We start from the raw sequence: 21,161 nt of genomic DNA on the forward strand, positions 1-21,161 counted from the left end.
AAGCATCAGCTATTAGCGAGACAAGGATAATATTGAGAATTACCCCTTTGTAGTTGATTGGTCCCTGTATATTGTTTTGTTGTTGAAGGTATAAATTGTTTGATAGATGAACTTACGCATCTGTGTCCGCTAATCACTGAAGCATCTGCTATTAGCGAGACAAGGATAATATTGAGAATTACTCCTTTGTAGTTGATTGGTCCCTGTATATTGTTTTGTTGTTGAAGGTATAAATTGTTTGATAGATGAACTTTCGCATCTGTGTCCGCTAATCACTGAAGCATCAAATCGAATAGATTGCTGTTTGTGGCAATTATATTTTGGTTGGTGTAGAGTAGTCCACCCAGACAGGTACTATGCGAAGGCCTGAAATTCGAAAAGAAGGTAAAAATACTTGGTATACTTAAAACCAGGGATGTTTGGCTACTAAATTTGATACTTATTGTAGGTGAAAGAGTAAAAAATTTCCACTGTTCAAAATCGACCAGCCACAATATACCGACCCACATAAGTACTCAATACATATACGTAAATATTGTCAAATTTTAATTTTACCATTTACTTCTTGGACAAAGTACCGTATGCATACCTAATGCAATAAATTAATGTAGTAAAAGTTGTTAGTTCAATACCACCATGTGTTAAGCAAACAAACACATTGGTGCCTTTAATAGCTGACATTTGCAATGACAAGACTTTCTGAAGGCAAGAAACAATACAAATGGTCACTGTTGAATTGGCCTAGAATCCATAGAAGGAATTTTAATACCTACCAGACCACTGAGTAAAAGAATGTCACCCTATTCAAAACCACCCTCACACTGGCTATACACATCGGGGTAGTAATGAACTGTGCCTAAGGACACATGTAACTTAGAATGGTATAGTGATTGAAAATTGAACATGCAAATAAAATTCACCACAACGTCATTTCATAACAAGTAATCCAAACGAATAGTGGATTTGAAAAATTACAAATGAAAAGCTCATCCTTAAAGGGGATTTAGCTAATAAAACGGATTTCAAACTTCCACACCAATGGGTATTTTCGTTTAACTGAAGAAAATATTGGGAATATTTTCGAGAGTATTCCTGATGGTCTCTGATATTCTTGTATTGGGGGAAAGTGATAGAAGATATAAAGCGAGCCAATGCTCTAGTTATCTCGTGATAAGTATCTGTTACGGGCAGTTCACCTTTCATTCTCACGGTAATACAACTGTCATTGGATAGTGGACAAGCAGTTCTGACAACAGTTGTCATGCTACCTTTCAATCGTACATGAGGGGTACAAAATTAAGAATGGGGGAGATTGAATAGTTCAGGAGAAATATTCTTCAAGAAAAGTGAAGGAGAAATAGGTTTCAAGAAAAGTGACACTAATAAAGGATGTCCTGAGACCCCTAATAACATATAGAAATTTGTGCCACAACAGAGATGAGCAATTTTGTAACATAGTTTCAAGATTTGCTTTTGAAAATAAAACCATGTGCAAATACATCTATCAATAATCATTACTTTTTTGTTGATTTGTGCAACCTGAAATAAAATGAAGGAGTAAATGGGATCGAGCACGTCACAAACATATTCTCTACATTAGTTTCTTATGTCATACAAAATGGACCTAGCTAGTGCACAAAGTGACCAATACACCTATTGCAGCTAATGATATCCAATTACCAATGGTGTTATCAATTTACTATCGGTCAACAGTACGTATTTATCATAGTTACCAGCAAAGAGTGGCCAAATTTCAAAGAAGGGAACGAACCAGCAGAAGAAGGGAAATAATAGATTTCCAAGACCATGTTGGTCTTTTGTGTGTAACAGTCAACAAATTTCATAAGCGAATAATTCAATTTATTTTTCTTTGGGTTTTTGAAGTCTCTCATTGAATCAATCTACATAAATCTGCATTACTCAAGCGGTAAAAAATACGGACAGTAAATTGTGCTTTGACGAACAGCCAGGAAATGGTTTCAATTGGCCAATTTGAACACATCACAAGATTAAATCCTCTTCAAGTAGAATCAGTGAGGACAAGTAACATGTTTAAGAAGACGAACAGTTAAGCCGTAGTAAAATTACAACAGCAACATTGCTGACATTATGACATCATGTTTTAAATTTCATAAAATCAGATAAACATAGTAATCCGCAACACGTAGGTACGCACCATTCTCTCAATACACATCAGACAATACCAGGTCACGTAAGGTAAGGATTTGATGTAAAATAAACAATCCGCAACACGTAGGTACGCACCATTCTCTCAATACACATCAGACAATACCAGGTCACGTAAGGTAAGGATTCGATGTAAAATAAACACAATTAATTATTTATCTTATTCAAGTTCCAGAAAACCATGTACCATTACGCAGACCTACAATTGTACGCATAATGGACCAGGTCTTTGGAACATAATACATTCCATATAACCATTAGGTCTCACAGCCGAATTTGGCGTGATGGTGATGGTCTAGTAATTACTCGTGCTAGTCGTACTTTATCATAATTAATTAACCAACCTCAGTGGTGTAGCGGTGGACTTCGGATCGGGAGGTTGGTGGTACGAATCCAAGTCAAGTCATAAAATTCAAGTATAGGTATTAATCGTGGAACGGCATTTTTGACAAGCGTTCGTCACGCTCAACACTAATAAAATTTGTTTACTTCACCATCATTTGTATACCTAATTTAATCTCACTTGTGTTGTTCTGAGAGGTGAATGAAAATGAATGATATCTTATTTTATTATTTTACGTACTCGATTTGTATACCTAATTTAATCTCACTTGTGTTGTTCTGAGAGGTGAATGAAAATGAATGATATCTTATTTTATTATTTTACGAACTCGTATGTTTACTACCGGAGGCAGTCTGTATAACTTTGTTACACATTTGTACAATAGACGTATATGTATATGATGACGATTACATAATAAGTTTAGGGCAAAAAATATGGACTAGAATTTTAAGGACATACCAAATGAGAAAAGAATGGACCATGTCTTGAAATGAGGTGTTGTTCTGAGAGCTGAATGAAAATGAATGATATCTTATTTTATTATTTTACGTACTCGTATGTTTACTACCGGAGGCAGTCTGTATAACTTTGTTACACATTTGTACAATAGGCGTATATGTGTATGATAACGTTTACATAATAAGTTTAGGGCAAAAAATATGGACTAGAATTTTAAGGACATACCAAATGAGAAAAGAATGGACCATGTCTTGAAATGAGTACTCGTATGTTTACTACCGGAGGCATTCTGTATAACTTTGTTACACATTTGTACAATAGGCGTATATGTATATGATGACGATTACATCATAAGTTTAGGGCAAAAAATATGGACTAGAATTTTAAGGACATACCAAATGAGAAAAGAATGGACCATGTCTTGAAATGAGAGGACCTGGCCACCAAGTAGACCAGATCAAGGTTAATCTGGTCTACTGTAGTTCATGGATTTTTATTTAAATCATTAGAACGTATTGATCTGGCCAATCTAATATTCTAATCGCCTTCTTTTGTGTGATTGCTCTCAATTCTGTCATAAGTTACACCTTCATCTTTGTCGTGTCCACCGCTGTTTGTGGCAATTATATTTTGGTTGGTGTAGAGTAGAGTCCACCCAGACAGGTACTATGCGAAGGCCTGAAATTCAAAGAAGGTAAAAATACTTGGTATACTTAAAACCAGGGATGTTTGGCTACTAAATTTGATACTAACTTATTGTAGGTGAAAGAGTAAAAAATTTCCACTGTTCAAAATCGACCAGCCACAATATACCAACCCACATAAGTACTCAATACATATACGTAAATATTGTCAAATTTTAATTTTACCATTTACGTCTTGGACAAAGTACCGTATGCATACCACCGACCCACATAAGTACTCAATACATATACGTAAATATTGTCAAATTTTAATTTTACCATTTACGTCTTGGACAAAGTACCGTATGCATACTATGTAGTTCATGGATTTTTATTTAAATCATTAGAACGTATTGAACTGGCCAATCTAATATTCAAATCGCCTTCTTTTGTGTGATTGCTCTCAATTCTGTCATAAGTTACACCTTCATCTTTGTCGTGTCCACAAACTGTGCTACATTTGGATCATGAGCTATGAGCTTAGGTCTAAACATAAAAATAAATTCACTCCCACATAAAGAACTTGAGACACTTTGGAACACACCCTTGTATACATTGCACGTAATAGCTGGTCTATTTAAAACGAGATTAAAAAAGCTATTAAATCAAACAGAACGCAGATCAATTCCAAATATGTATGAATGCATGCGAAAGACGAAGTTGGTACAAACAAAAACAATATGTAGGAAACTTTACAGTCCATTTCTCTTGGCGATATACAGGGACGAGCATAAGAAATAATTATGAGGATTTAGCTCATCCTTAAAGGGGATTTAGCTAATAAAACTGATTTCAAAGTTCCACAATAATGGATATTTTCGTTTAATTGAAGAAAATGTTGGGAATATTTTCGACAGTATTCCTGATGGTCTCTGATATTCTTGTATTGGGGGAAAGTGATAGAAGATATAAAGCGAGCCAATGCTCTAGTTATCTCGTGATAAGTATCTGTTACGGGCAGTTCACCTTTCATTCTCACGGTAATACAACTGTCATTGGATAGTGGACAAGCAGTTCTGACAACAGTTGTCATGCTACCTTTCAATCGTACATGAGGGGTACAAAATTAAGAATGGGGGAGATTGAATAGTTCAGGAGAAATATTCTTCAAGAAAAGTGAAGGAGAAATAGGTTTCAAGAAAAGTGACACTAATAAAGGATGTCTTGAGACCCCTAAAGAGGAGAACTAGCATTCAAAATAAGAAGATAATATATAGAAATTTGTGCCACAACAGAGACGAGCAATTTTGTAACATAGATTCAAGATTTGCTTTTGAAAATAAAACAATGTGCAAATACATCTATCAATAATCATTACTTTTTTTGTTGATTTGTGCAACCTGAAATAAAATGAAGGAGTAAATGGGATCGAGCACGTCACAAACATATTCTCTACATTAGTTTCTTATGTCATACAAAATGGACCTAGCTAGTGCACAAAGTGACCAATACATCTATTGCAGCTAATGATATCCAATTACCAATGGTGTTATCAATTTACTATCGGTCAATAGTACGTATTTATCATAGTTACCAGTAAAGAGTGGCCAAATTTCAAAGAAGGGAACGAACCAGCAGAAGAAGGGAAATAATAGATTTCCAAGATCCAAGACCATGTTGGTCTTTTGTGTGTAACAGTCAACAAATTTCATAAGCGAATAATTCAATTTATTTTTCTTTGGATTTTTGAGGTCTCTCATTGAATCAATCTAAATCTGCATTACTCAAGCGGTAAAAAATACGGACAGTAAATTGTGCTTTGACGAACAGCCAGGAAATGGTTTCAATTGGCCAATTTAGTCTCTCATTGAATCAATCTAAATCTGCATTACTCAAGCGGTAAAAAATACGGACAGTAAACTGTGCTTTGACGAACAGCCAGGAAATGGTTTCAATTGGCCAATTTGACAAGAAATAAGTATAAAATCAACAAAATGTTCATTATGTAAGTAAAAAATCGTGAGCAATATTGAAGTACTAGACCTAAGTGTACCTCTTGACATCGTCATCGTTTCGAACCAAGGTAGGTATGCTCATATTTCAAAATTTCGATAAAATAGGCAAGATTCTGAAACAACCGAAGATCACAACAGGGGATCCTGCATTGGAATTTGACATGTTGAACATGCTTACTTGACCATGAATGCTGATTTAAAGTGTGTGGAATTCCAAGCCAAGTGAATGGATCATTATGTAAGTAAAAAATCGTGAGCAATATTGAAGTACTAGACCTAAGTGTACCTCTTGACATCGTCATCGTTTCGAACCAAGGTAGGTATGCTCATATTTCAAAATTTCGATAAAATAGGCAAGATTCTGAAACAACCGAAGATCACCACAACAGGGGATGCTGCATTGGAATTTGACATGTTGAACATGCTTACTTGACCATGAATGCTGATTTAAAGTGTGTGGAATTCCAAGCCAAGTGAATGGATCGGAGAGTTTATCAAGCCAATTTGCTGCGTTTCCAAAATTCAAGTTCATCTAGTTAGCCAGACGAATCCAAATGAAAGGAAAGGACAGGGAGGGGAGAACTGACCACAGAACTGTACGTGATGAGTGATCACTTGGTTATATGATAAGAAATAAGTACCAACTTCATGATGAGGTAGAAATTTCGTCATAGAGTAATTTTATTATTTTAAGTCTATAATAAGTAGGTATTGGATCGGATTAACCCTATGATACTGAATACTGGTCCAAACAGACAGCGTAACCTAGTCCATGAGAGACAAAAATTGAATTTCATTCTTCTCCAAAAGTGGATAAATTTGAACACAAATGATGGACCTAAATGAAATGGACCTTCATGGCGGGTATCCTGAACATTTGGAACCACAATACTTGGCATATTGGGAGAAACAATGTGACATTTCAATATTTTTGTCACAAACGAACTATCTTGTGAATTCCCGAATCGTCGTCACAAAAGTGAACTATTCAAATCAAGTTTTTATGACATATTGATTTCTGTAGGTAATTATTTAGAAAGTAAAAGTAATGTTCGCTTGGACAAGGCTAAAGTGCCACTGGTAGACAGTGTCTACCTGCTAATTAAAGATACATATTGAAAACATGGTGTACGTACGAACTAATACCGCCTTGTATATATATATATATATAATCTACGCAAAGGAATACAAATAAAGTATAGCTCATGTGTAGTGTTAGGTAACAAGTGTACTTTATTCCATCAGATCTACGCAAAGGAATACAAATAAAGTATAGCTCATGTGTAGTGTTAGGTAACAAGAGTACTTTATTCCATCAGTGTATGAGGATTTCACTGATCAGAAAAAGGAAAATTAGATATAGGTACACATTTGAACAAAGATATCATAGGTAATTGGATTTAAGTACATAGTCCTTATAAATTTGTTGTATGATTCAGTAGTTTGAGCCTGCACCAAATGGTAAATAAAGAGATACTGATATTTTTGATCTAACCACTGTTTATGTTATAAAAGAATTGCAATCCGACCTCCGACTACTATTTTTCCTAGATATCAATCTACAACAAGACCTATGTACCTGTGTACTAATTATTAATATTCAAATAGTACGAAGGTAAATGATACTGATCTACAAAGTGATCTAGTTAATTTTCGTCCAGGAGTTGACACTTTGCCATAATAGATTCGAATAATCCATTCTACTTTTTGAGTTCACAGCAAATCTGGTCTAGTCTAGTGTAGAATAATAAATGTCTACTACTCTACGAACAAGGGGAGTAAGAAAGGAGCATTGATTTGCTTAATAAAGGTTTATCAGTGGTTGATTTGTTGCAACCCTTTGATTTAAGGATGGTAATTTAGTAATTTAACATTATCTAGGTACAAGGTTTTCTTTTATTTGAGGCCCATGGCAAATGTTGTTGAAAAAAAAGTGATAAGCACTTGAAAGTTTAGTATTTTAATTCATTTATTTGTTATGTCAAAAGACTGAACTAGCTGGTTTTAATAAAAGCTGTTAATCCCATATCTCCAACAAAAACAAACCCCCCCCCCAAATGTTCGGTCCTGATCAGTTATGTCAACTTTATGGACAATGGCCATCACGATGTGACAGACCTAACAAATAGTATCCTAGTATTAGTACTAACCTACTAGGAAACCAAGTGAAACAAGGCACCGAAACCGAAATCCGTGTCAATGGAGAGGAGAACCTAGATATATAATAAGTAGGTATTGGCTCGGATTAACCCTATGATACTGAATACTGGTCCAAACAGACAGCGTAACCTAGTCCATGAGAGACAAATATTGAATTTCATTATTCTCCAAAAGTGGATAAATTTGAACACAAATGATGGACCTAAATGAAATGGACTTTCATGGCGGGTATCCTAAACATTTGGAACCACAATACTTGGCATATTGGGAGAAACAATGTGACATTTCAATATTTTTGTCACAAACAAACTAACTTGTGAATTCCCGAATCGCCGTCACAAAAGTGAACTATTCAAATCAAGTTTTTATGACATATTGATTTCTGTAGGTAATTATTTAGAAAGTAAAAGTAATGTTCGCTCCACTGACAAAATCAAAAGCCTTCTCTCGATATGAAAGTTAACACTGCCTTTAGTTTACTAACAAGACCACCCCTATAACACTTTCTGATCTTTCTAGGTTCAATCTTTCCTTGTCACCGTGTGTATTTGTTCTCAATAAAATTATTTATTACAAGTAACACATATAATTCCAACGGATGAATAGTTTTGAATAGGTTAAAAATGGTCTGAATTAATTACTCAGCTTTAGACAATGGACGACAGTAGTTGTTGGCACTTAATTGATTTCAATTATGTCTGTAGTGCAAAAAGAAATAATGAATGTTTGAACTTAAACGATTAATTATATTATTTATCGTTCACAATAATTCAACATTAATTACTTTATCAATGCTTTATTATTTAGAGCTTTATAAGTAGAGCAATAAAAATTCAGACTCGCAGAATGAACTGCTTTACGACTGTCATTTCAAATACAATAGTATTATATCCTACTACTCGTAAAATTACTTCACTTGATTGAACTTTATGTAAGAGGTGTTGTGGTGGCATTTTCGTTGTGAAAAGACTTGTGTCCACCCTTAGGACTGACTGACAAACATAAATAATATAAATATGTAAATTTAAAGGATAGGTATTTAAATCATTACAAGGGTTAACACAATTCTGGACAATGGATCATAATTAAATGTTTACCTAAGTACATTACTTTAATAAATGATGCTAGCGAGTTAATATGACATTGTATAGTATTGTATAGATCTGTACGAGGTGGGTGAAGATTTGATTAGTGATACTGAAGTTGTTGTAATTGTTCTTTCATTACTTTAATAAATGATGCTAGCGAGCTAATATGACATTGTATAGTATTGTATAGATCTGTACGAGGTGGGTGAAGATTTGATTAGTGATACTGAAGTTGTTGTGATTGTTCTTTAGATAGTGGCAATAATAATATCTACTAATGCTGCTGTTGTTGATCATGGTGATAGAGATTGTTCTTAGCGTTATGTAATAAATATAAAATTACAGATTTGATTGAGCGCGGTAATTGTTAATCATGTAATGTTAATTGAGACATAATTATTGTTCATCAAGTTGTAAGTTATAATGTCTTAATCGTTATTAAGGCTGATAGAGGAGGGGATGCAGAATAGATCAAGAACGGAGAAGTATAGCGACAAACGCTGGGAACCAAACTGTGATTTGTGCTATACTAATATTAAATGTGACTTGAAAAGGAGGTTCATTATGGATTATTTTATTTGTACTGAAAACGCCAGTTCGTGATGACTGATGACGACAGATTCTGACGTTTTCAGTCCTGTTTGAACTAAAGTCATGATCGATCAATAATTCAATACTGTTCGTTGTTATTCTACGTTGTTGTTATTGTTGTTCAGGTCTGTGTAAGGTACAAGTACATACTTATTTGGAAAAAGTTGCAGTTTTAATTGAGAAAAAACTACGAATCCAAACGAGGAGAAGGCGTCTAAAAAATAATCCTCGATTAACTGCCTCGACCAAACTGAGCCTCAAAAGGTTCTGGTATATGAATGAACTACTATATCATTGTCGACAAGGCAGTATAGCGACAAACGCTGGGAACCATACTGCGATTTGTGCTATACTAATATTAAATGTGACTTGAAAAGGAGGTTCATTATGGATTCTTTTATTTGTGCTGGAAACGCCAGTTCGTGATGACTGATGACGACAGATTCTGACGTTTTCAGTCCTGTTTGGACTAAAGTCATGATCGATCAATAATTCAATACTGTTCGTTGTTATTCTACGTTGTTGTTATTTGTTGTTCAGGTCTGTGTAAGGTACAAGTACACACTTATTGGGAAAAAAAGTTGTACCTAGTTTGAATTGAGAAAAAACTACGAATCCAAACGAGGAGAAGGCGTCTAAAGAAATAATCCTCGATTAACTGCCTCGACCAAACTGAGCCTCAAAAGGTTCTGGTATATGAATGAACTACTATATCATTGTCGACAAGGCTAAAGTGCCACTGGTAGACAGTGTCTACCTGCTAATTAAAGATACATATTGAAAACATGGTGTACGTACGAACTAATACCGCCTTGTATATATATATATATATAATCTACGCAAAGGAATACAAATAAAGTATAGCTCATGTGTAGTGTTAGGTAACAAGTGTACTTTATTCCATCAGTGCTGAAGCGTGAATTACTGATAATCGGAGCACACTACCAGATGGTTCTTTATAAGCGTGGATTTTACCACCGGGTTTCAAAGAGATTTTCGTCCAGTTTTACCTTTTGAAATAATAAAGAATCAAACTTTAAGTTTAAAGTCCCAATAATTGGCACCTAATAAGAAGACCTACTTACATCTCTTATTAGTTCCTTCATTCTGAATTTCAACGTGCAGATAAATGCCCAAAATGGCCAAACATGAGACTTGCATCATAAGTTCTGTCTTCTAACTTTTCTACTATCTTCTTCCTGAATAAAATTGTATTTGCTTTCTTCTTTCATTGTTTCGTTTGATTAGTTCCAATTTGGATGCGTGTAACTCAAGCTCGATTCAGGTGAACACGAGAAAGGAGCAGCTTGCATTTCCCTATCGCCTACGATTCTACAATATTGTACACACCACTGACCACTTCCAATGCTATTACAAATAAGAGTCTACACACGTTGCTCCAGGGCAAGTCATAACTTCCAAGCTTTCAATACCTATTTGTAACGTGCACTATTTGAATTAGATAGGCAACAACTCCTCATAATTCTACACACCACTGTCTACTTCCAATGCTATTAAGGAGCGCGGTAGCGCTCCGCCCCGCCAAGTCAAGAAAGTTTGACCGCGCTACTAGAGATATTATACGCGACAGGGAAAGATGCATTTCCCTATCGCCTACAATTCTACACACCACTGACCACTTCCAATGCTATTACAAATAAGAGTCTACACACGTTGCTCCAAGGCAAGTCATAACTTCCAAGCTTTCAATACCTATTTGTAACGTGCACTATTTGAATTAGATAGGCAACTCCTCATATCATCGTCTGCAATCTGCAGGTAGGCAATTCGAAATGCCTTCTGCATACGCAGTGCATGGTCAATGTAGAGGAACCATCGTGAGTAATCGTCAGAAGTGGTCAGTGGTGGAACTTGTAATCCAAGGATAGCGGATTTGAGACCACGAATAGGGAATTTTCAATAGGCATTTGAGATTAATTGAGAATTGGGATCGAGAAAAAGATAATCAAAACGAGAGTTCCTTTGATTATATTGGAATTTTTAAGGAATCAAATCTTTGAGATTAATTGAGAATTGGGATCGAGAAAAAGATAATCAAAACGAGAGTTCCTTTGATTATATTGGAATTTTTAAGGAATCAAATGATGACAAATATTCTTCAGTGGTACTTGGAAAAAAATCTTCAAATGCAGGTAAATAAATGCTCAAAGGCAGATCCACAGAAAGCTCATTAAAGAATGTACCGATACGAACCTATCTCATGTTGATCTTGATCTATCGATCCTTTATTTGTTTGAGGAAAAGTTCTACATGGATTTCTGATTAACTAAAGATAATTAGGTAAAGAAGAGCTGGAGGTGGTACGCATGGTTTATGTGGCTGGAGTTCAAGGATTGTAGAGAATTGGAGACCTAACGCGCGAGATATGCGTCAAATAAATTTTCCTTCTATTACGTTAACTACAATACTTATAATAATTTACCTGTATTTCACTCATCTCACAGCACCGCAGCACTGGTGTGAATTAGCTTCTCGATGTGTGAACATTTTTCACGTCGCCATATTGTGCAATGATTTTATTTAAATGTTTATTGCATTTCAATATGCAAGTGTGCATCTTTTGTACTAACTAGGTACACCATACTTCAGTCCCATAAATAGGTAGACAATAAAATAGGTTTAGAGGCGGAGAGTTGCATAAAAATAGGTACCTACAGGCATCAGAGTTGCATAAATATACAAAATTTTTGTACAAGTGAACTTCAAGTAAAAAGTTCATTGATACACCCTGTATCCACTTAATCTTATGTTCGCCACCATCAGACATCCATGGTATGAAACAAATGATTGCTCAATCTTATTCAAATCTAGTAAAATAATAAAACACACACATTTTAATTACTTAATTCATTTTGTATGTCAATAGAGATATTGAGAAAAGATAAGGCTATAAAAGTCATTAATTGCGAATCCATAATTCCTTTGAGCCTCGCTCAATTTGTTTCAAAGGTGAGAGGACTTTGAAATTTACAAGATCCTTATCTATTGAAGTAATCTACTTTAATAGCACTTACTGAATCTTGATATACTTTTCAATGGTAGCTTCCAGGTAAATTTTACGACCTCTTTGAAAGCACATACCTTTATGGAGATGATAACCTTTGAAGTGATATGAATCAAGCTGAATACACCCAACTAGTTTTTTGTTTTCAAAGCAATCTCATTACAAAATGGAGAACGGTCGTAGGCTTTTAAGAAAGTTAGATTTAAGTACGTGAATTTTGAACATAATATTACGTAGGTACCTATAATGAAATTGAAAATAAATTTATAAACCGTCTGAAATCTTTCACCAGTTAAAATCCCTCTGAGCAATATCGATATCAATGAGTGCAATTTTATCAACAAGTGCTCACTTAAATCATTCAATTTGTCATTCATTGAACATTATCTTGTGTGGTAATGTCACTCTCCAGGAATCACCAGTTAAAATCACTCTGAGCAATATCGAGCAATGGGTGCAATTTTATCAACAAGTGCTCACTTAAATCATTCAATTTGTCATTCATTGAACATTATCTTGTGTGGTAATGTCACTCTCCAGGAGTTCGACAGTATAATTCAGATCAACACCATCAATACAAAAGACTATTCACTTGCTGATGGAATCTCTTAAATATCCAATAAATTACAGACCTAAGACACCAAATGTGCAGTGAGTGGAGAGCTGCTGATAATCCGGAATAAGAATCCGGAAATCCGGAATAAGAAAATTCTGCAGTAGGAAATGTGTCCTACAGAAAGAGAACCAATAAAAGTTTAATATTAATAGGTGGCATCAAGCCTTTTAAAGAATATCTTTAAAAGGGTTAACAGACCATTTTGTGTTCAACTTTAGGTTGTCAACTTATATGATGTGCTACTTTAATAATACTTGATGATTCGTTCACCATTTAAGGAATGGGAACTATTGACTAGTTTATGAGGTATCGTTTCGTCTTATCCGTACAAACGAATTTACAAATAGGAGTCTACACACGCTGCTCCAGGGCAAGTCATAACTTCCAAGCTTTCAATACCTATTTGTAACGTGCACTATTTGAATTAGATAGGCAACAACTCCTCATATCATCGTCTGCAATCTGCAGGTAGGCAATTCGAAATGCCTTCTGCATACGCAGTGCATGGTCAATGTAGAGGAACCATCGTGTGTAATCATCAGAGATGGTCAGTGGTGGATCTTGTAATCCAAGGATCGAGGATTTGAGACCACGAATGGGGAATTTCTCAATGGGCATTTGAGATAAATAAAATTGGGAATTGGGATCAAGAGAAAGAAAATCAAAACGAGAGTCCCTTTGATTATATTGGAATTTTTAAGGAATCAAATTATGACAAATAGTCTTCAGTGATATCTACTTGAAGAGAGAAAAAATATCTTCAAAGGTGTATGCACAAAAAGCTCATTAAAGCATGTAGTACCAATACCAACCAATACCAATTAACATTATTATTCAATGTTGGCACACTCTAATAAATATAAAAAAAAATCTTCTGTTGGTAGTTGGTCTTGATCTATCCCTTTATTTGTTTGAGGAAAAATTGTACACTGATTTCTGATTAACTAAAGACAATCAGGTAAAGAGGTAAGTAGGTGGTACGCATGGTTTATGTGGCTAGAGTTCAAGGATTATAGAAAACGGGAGACCTAACGCGCAAGATATGCGTCAAATAAATTTTCCTCCTAATTATTACGTCAACTACAATACTTATAATAATTTACCTGTATTTCACTTATCTCACAGCACCGCAGCACTGGTGTGAATTAGCTTCTCGATGTGTGAACATTTTTCACGCCGCCATATTGTGCAATGATTTTATTTAAATGTTTATTGCATTTCAATATGCAAGTGTGCATCTTTTGTACTTAACTAGGTACCTACACTATACTTCAGTCCCATAAATAGGTAGACAATAAAATAGGTTTAGAGGCGGAGAGTTGCATAAAAATAGGTACAGGCATCAGAGTTGCATAAATATACAAAATTTTTGTACAAGTGAACTTCAAGTAAAAAGTTCATTGATACACCCTGTATCCACTTAATCCTATGTTCGCCACCATCAGACATCCATGGTATAAAACAAATGATTGCTCAATCTTATTCAAATCTAGTAAAATAATAAAACACACACATTTTAATTACTTAATTCATTTTGTATGTCAATAATATACTAGCAGTGAACTTGATATAAAAGCCCACGACATTAGAAGACATTAATATTTATCACTTACGCCTCGATTAAATTAATATCTATAAACTATGATTTATTGTATGGAAATTCAATTTAATATCGTAAAGGATCAGATAAGCGCAGGATTAGTAATTAGACAGTTTGTTATTCATGCTAACTAGCTGCTGGACTGTTATTGATTGACAGAACTGTGTTATTCTGTTCAGTAGCAAGATTTGATTTTGCAAAATGCCCTTAAGTCCTTGGAGCGCCTCGAGAAATATATGATTTATATAATTGCCTATAAATGACAGATACAAAACAATGCCCTTAAAGTCAATCTGGCAGATTATCTGCCAGCATTACAAGCTGTGTTTTGTGACTCTTATGTAAAGTCTAATTTTGCCTATGTAAGTACTTTCAGGGACAGAAGAGATATTATAACATGACCATCACTGACAAAATCAAAAGCTTTCTCTCGATATGAAAGTTAACACTGCCTTTAGTTTATTAACAAGACCACCCCTATAACACTTTCTGATCTTTCTAGGTTCAATCTTTCCTTGTCACCGTGTGTATTTGTTCTCAATAAAATTATTCATAAATGACAGATACAAAACAATGCCCTTAAAGTCAATCTGGCAGATTTTCTGCCAGCATTACAAGCTGTGTTTTGTGACTCTTATGTAAAGTCTAATTTTGCCTATGTAAGTACTTTCAGGGACAGAAGAGATATACTATCACCACCACTGACAAAGTCAAAAGCTTTCTCTTGATATGAAAGTCAACACTGCTTTTACATTCCATAGCTTATCAGTCTTATCACTAACCAAGACCACCCCTGTAATACTTTCTGATCTTTCTAGGTTCAATCTTTCCTTGTCACCGTGTGTATTTGTTCTCAATAAAATTATTTATTACTAGTAACACATATTATTCCAATAGATGAATAGTTTTGAATAGGTTAAAACTGATCTGAATTAATTACTCAGCTTTAGACAATGGACGATGAACTTATAGAATAAAAGGAATGCACATTAAAAGTCACTACAATAAAGCTATGTCATACGTTTTACATATTCTTTGATAAGTGAGAAAAGCTCCTGTAATGGAGAATCAAAATTCTTGACAGGTGGCTCATTCTAATTTTGTTTTGACGGGTCCCAGTTCAAATTGTTCAAAACTTGGTTGTTTCGTTGAAATTTCATATTAATGATGAATGTTAGGGAGTATTCTCATTCGTGTCTAAAAAATGGCATATTGTGCCTCTGACAATAAGCATAATTTATTATAAACAGATAATGCCATGATAGATTAGCTTTAGAATTATTACCAAAATTCTTTCTTAAGGATCGAAGTTAAGACCATTATAGGAGAACCTATTTCCACTGTTTCACAATATTTTCGACATTAAAGGGGAATTATTCACTTATTTAAGCTTTTATGGAAGGTGTGACGACCAGTTTTGGCAATTTTATTGACCTCTTACTACATCATCTCGTCACCTACACCTAGTCATTTGACAGGACTTAATGATGTGATGAATGACAATGTTGAAGCTTAACTGTTTTGAACTGCGTCTTGATGAGAATTTTGAAATGATGCTAAAACACGGTTAGTAGGTAAAACCTACAAATAATGAAAAGATTAGCCAGCCTAGTTAGCTTAGTTGGTAGTGCGTCTGCCTTGTAAGCGCTAGGCCGCGGGTTCGATTCCCGCCCGGGGCGGAGTGTGAGGGTTTAGCTTCCTCCAGGAGTAACCTCAAATTGCGCTCGAATATAACTATGACCACCAGAACATTCTTAATCGAGATGCATTCTCATTAAAATCAAATTTCCCTACAACATCAATACCTCAAACCATAAGCAATAAATCCCACCGAATATGTCATTATTTTATTATAAGAGCCACATTCCCCTGCAGAGTTCAAACCTAGCGGTCAGTGCAGAGATCACAGATTGTTATTTGTGGTGAGATAAAGTTACAAGTAAACACAACATATTAACTGTTCAAGGTTGTTGAATAACCTTAGCTCCTATGATCTTTGAGTCTTATTGATCATGCATGAATCATTGAGCGAGGATCTGGCTGCTGGGTAGCTTACCGTTAAACTGAACAATGTATGCAAGTCATCAGGAGCACGCCGTGATAATGTTTCACTTTCATTTTCACGAAGGTATTGACTTGAAGTTCCTTCGTTGCCGCAAGCACTGTCCGAAATTTTTTCCCCAGATCGGTAGCTCCTATGATCTTCGAGTCTTATTGATCATGCATGAATCATTGAGCGAGGATCTGGCTGCAGGGTAGCTTACCGTTAAACTGAACAATGTATGCAAGTCATTAGGAGCACGCCGTGGTAATGTTTCACTTTCATTTTCACGAAGGTATTGACTTGAAGTTCCTTCGTTGCCGCAAGCACTGTTCGAATTTTTTTCCCCAGATCGGATTACTTTTGAAAAGAACCGGCACCCGTTCTGTGAAAAATAAAAAAAATTGAAGAAAACTATCAACTCTACTATACAGTCCACTTCAACTAGGAAGTCCGATGACCTTTGGGTGCGCACTCGTCAAAAAATAGCTCGTTGATTAACAAGTAAGCATGTGGAGAACCGCCACCCGTTCTGTGAAAAATAAAATAATTTGAAGAAAACTATCAACTCTACTATACCTACGTGTGAGAATTATGGGGGACGGGGTTCTGTCTAAAATGCTTTTTTATGCAGGCCCAAGTACATATCATGGACGAGTCATATCATATCGTATCTTCTTAAAAGAATATTCTAACAATGTAAAGTACGCGACACTCGCAGATATGAATTCATAATGTACGTAATGTAATAATGAGAATTATGGGGGACGGTTATGCAGGCCCAAGTACATAGATATCATGGACGAGTCATATCATATCGTATCTTCTTAAAAGAATATTCTAACAATGTAAAGTACGCGACACTCGTAGATATGAATTCATAATGTACGTAATGTAATAATGGAATACATCTGACTGAATACAAAGTTATATCTTTTATCCTCATAAGGTTCTGTATGTAATAATGGAATACATCTGACTGAATACAAAGTTATATCTTTTATCCTCATAAGGTTGTGTGTAATTTTCTAGTTATCAACATCATGTTTATGCATCCTCTTCGCATTCATGATATACGTTATGTTTGTGTAGAAGTTCATGGACATGGACATTGACTATGTTAAGAGCTTTCATTTATGAATAACATTATATCATATCAGCACACCACAGGTGGTATATCATTGTAGGCATTTGTATTTTTTGGTTTATTTTTGATTATAAATTGATAGGTTCTATCTGTTTAAAGAATTGATTTGTACTGCTGAATTTTATTTCTTGTTGGGAGGTGATTGGTGATTAATTTTTCGCTGATTAAAAGCTATAAATTGATGGGTTCTATCAGTTTAAAGAATTGATTTGTACTGCTGAATTTTATTTCTTGTTGGGAGGTGATTGGTGATTAATTTTTCGCTGATTAAAAGATAATCATGTTATTGAAACTATGATTGATGGTCTATCCAAAAATCGAAGACTAATTTAATCAGCTGATTTTAAATTTTCCTAGTCTGTTTCTCATCAGCTCAGATCAAAAGAACCTTCACCTAAATAAATCATAACCGCACTATTTATTGGTATAGGTATTTTTAGGTCAAAACTCATCAATCTTGAGGCTAAAATTTAATCCCAAGGTTTTTTGGTTTTTGAAGGACTCGTAAGTCTTTAATGGTTTTCGACGTATTATCAATAGAAGTGTTAATATCTTTCTACGAATCGCAAACTACCAATCATTTTTCCCTTTTTTTTTACAAAATTAATAAAATCACGTCATTAAAACTTCTAACTTTTTTTCGAAGGATTAGTCACACAGATCTCCGCGTATTTGTTCAAGAAGTTCACATTACATGGTAGTGGTATCATCTTATTTAATTGCGAACATTAAATCATTACTGGATTGAAGTCAAAGCTGTTGGTTGCTCGAGGTGAAGCATAAAATGTGTCAGATATGTACCAAAGTAGTACTATGGGGAGGACGGTGAATATGAAGGGGCGAAGCTTATTCGAAGAGAAAGTACCTAATTTCCTTTAAGGGCGCTCACGCTCAGGCTTAGGACATCTTCGGATGGCCTACATCCGAGTAACATGTTACTGAGTTCTTCTCTAATTACCAGATAACCTACACATGTCTACCTGTAAAAAATCAAAAGTTTAAGATCAGATGTTCCTTTTCAATTAACAAGAAAATAAATTTTATACCTACTTAATAAGTTAATTGTATACCTACTTGTAGAAATGAACACTGTACCTATACCTCTTTAGTGGGGAACCATTCTTACAAATGCAGTTCAGTTCAGAGTAGGCCACTCTACAAAGGTAGTTCACTTGTGGTTTACTATGTTCTTCGTAAAGAGAATGGTCATGTGTAAGTATTTTCACTTTCATTGCTTCTTCCCGTGACCACGTTAATAGGCACTTAATAAAGTTACAACTCACTTTCTACAGTAATATAAATTAAGTCAAAGAGGATTAGTGTTAGCAGTGGAGGTATCAAAATATTACCAGATAGGTTATGGATCCTCGAATTCTACCATGTGGTTTGATTGAGACTCAACACCGTGATGATCTTACGATAAATTACACCATAGGATCGCTTCTAGCATGACACGGTTGCCATCCAATACCACCTGGCAAGTTAGCATCATTGATTGCGCGTCTAGAAGGTGATAGGCAATGGACCCGTTTAACTGATCAACTCGTTTGCTGGCTTTACAACTCAGACACATATATTGTCCAAAAACTTATAAATTGATAGCTTCTATCTGTTTAAAGAATTGATTTGTACTGCTGAATTTTATTTCTTGTTGGGAGGTGATTGGTGATTAATTTTTCGCTGATTAAAAGATAACCATGTTATTGAAACTATGATTGATGGTCTATCCAAAAATCGAAGACTGATTTAATCAGCTGATTTTAAATTTTCCTAGTCTGTTTCTCATCAGCTCAGATCAAAAGAACCTTCACCTAAATAAATCATAACCGCACTATTTATTGGTATAGGTATTTTTAGGTCAAAACTCATCAATCTTGAGGCTAAAATTTAATCCCAAGGTTTTTTGGTTTTTGAAGGACTCGTAAGTCTTTAATGGTTTTCGACGTATTATCAATAGAAGTGTTAATATCTTTCTACGAATCGCAAACTACCAATCATTTTTCCCTTTTTTTTTACAAAATTAATAAAATCACGTCATTAAAACTTCTAACTTTTTTTCGAAGGATTAGTCACACAGATCTCCGCGTATTTGTTCAAGAAGTTCACATTACATGGTAGTGGTATCATCTTATTTAATTGCGAACATTAAATCATTACTGGATTGAAGTCAAAGCTGTTGGTTGCTCGAGGTGAAGCATAAAATGTGTCAGATATGTACCAAAGTAGTACTATGGGGAGAACGGTGAATATGAAGGGGGGAAGCTTATTCGAAGAGAAAGTACCTAATTTCCTTTAAGGGCGCTCACGCTCAGGCTTAGGACATCTTCGGATGGCCTACATCCGAGTGTAAAATGTGTCAGATATGTACCAAAGTAGTACTATGGGGAGGACGGTGAATATGAAGGGGGGAAGCTTATTCGAAGAGAAAGTACCCAATTTCCTTTAAGGGCGCTCACGCTCAGGCTTAGGACATCTTCGGATGGCCTACATCCGAGTAACATGTTACTGAGTTCTTCTCTAATTACCAGATAACCTACACATGTCTACCTGTAAAAAATCAAAAGTTTAAGATCAGATGTTCCTTTTCAATTAACAAGAAAATAAATTTTATACCTACTTAATAAGTTAATTGTATACCTACTTGTAGAAATGAACACTGTACCTATACCTCTTTAGTGGGGAACCATTCTTACAAATGCAGTTCAGTTCAGAGTAGGCCACTCTACAAAGGTAGTTCACTTGTGGTTTACTATGTTCTTCGTAAAGAGAATGGTCATGTGTAAGTATTTTCACTTTCATTGCTTCTTCCCGTGACCACGTTAATAGGCACTTAATAAAGTTACAACTCACTTTCTACAGTAATATAAATTAAGTCAAAGAGGATTAGTGTTAGCAGTGGAGGTATCAAAATATTACCAGATAGGTTATGGATCCTCGAATTCTACCATGTGGTTTGATTGAGACTCAACACCGTGATGATCTTACGATAAGTAAGTAGATGGATATGAACACCTATTGGCAGCTGAAACCTGAAACAGATCAAGAATGTAAGTGAGAGAAAAAAACAAGATTTATGATTAATCTGGAGAAATATTGGTAAATTAATAATAATTGGTATGAGGAAATCATTAAAATCTGACGAAGAATTGTCAGTTATTCGTTAACCAGTCTTTGTTATTGGTGGCCCAAAGTCGGAAATAATATACGAATTTTCCTTGAATGTTGCATTTTGGCAACGGTAAGGAGAATTAATGAACGCACCTATA

At 35.0% G+C, this 21,161-nt stretch overlaps 1 long non-coding RNA gene across 1 annotated transcript; it reads right to left on the reverse strand.

Moving 5' to 3' along the window:
* Positions 1-17,027: 17,027 nt before the first annotated feature.
* On the reverse strand, positions 17,028-19,318 carry LOC113467339. The gene is made up of 2 exons (XR_003391449.1): positions 19,245-19,318; positions 17,028-17,133 (listed from the first exon to the last, which is right to left on the reverse strand). It is a non-coding gene; the product is annotated as an uncharacterized LOC113467339 (long non-coding RNA).
* Between the last annotated feature and the right edge of the window lie 1,843 nt (positions 19,319-21,161).

The sequence above is a fragment of the Diaphorina citri genome, unplaced genomic scaffold (assembly GCF_000475195.1).
Source record: "Diaphorina citri unplaced genomic scaffold, Diaci psyllid genome assembly version 1.1 scaffold456, whole genome shotgun sequence".
NCBI lineage: Eukaryota > Metazoa > Arthropoda > Insecta > Hemiptera > Psyllidae > Diaphorina > Diaphorina citri.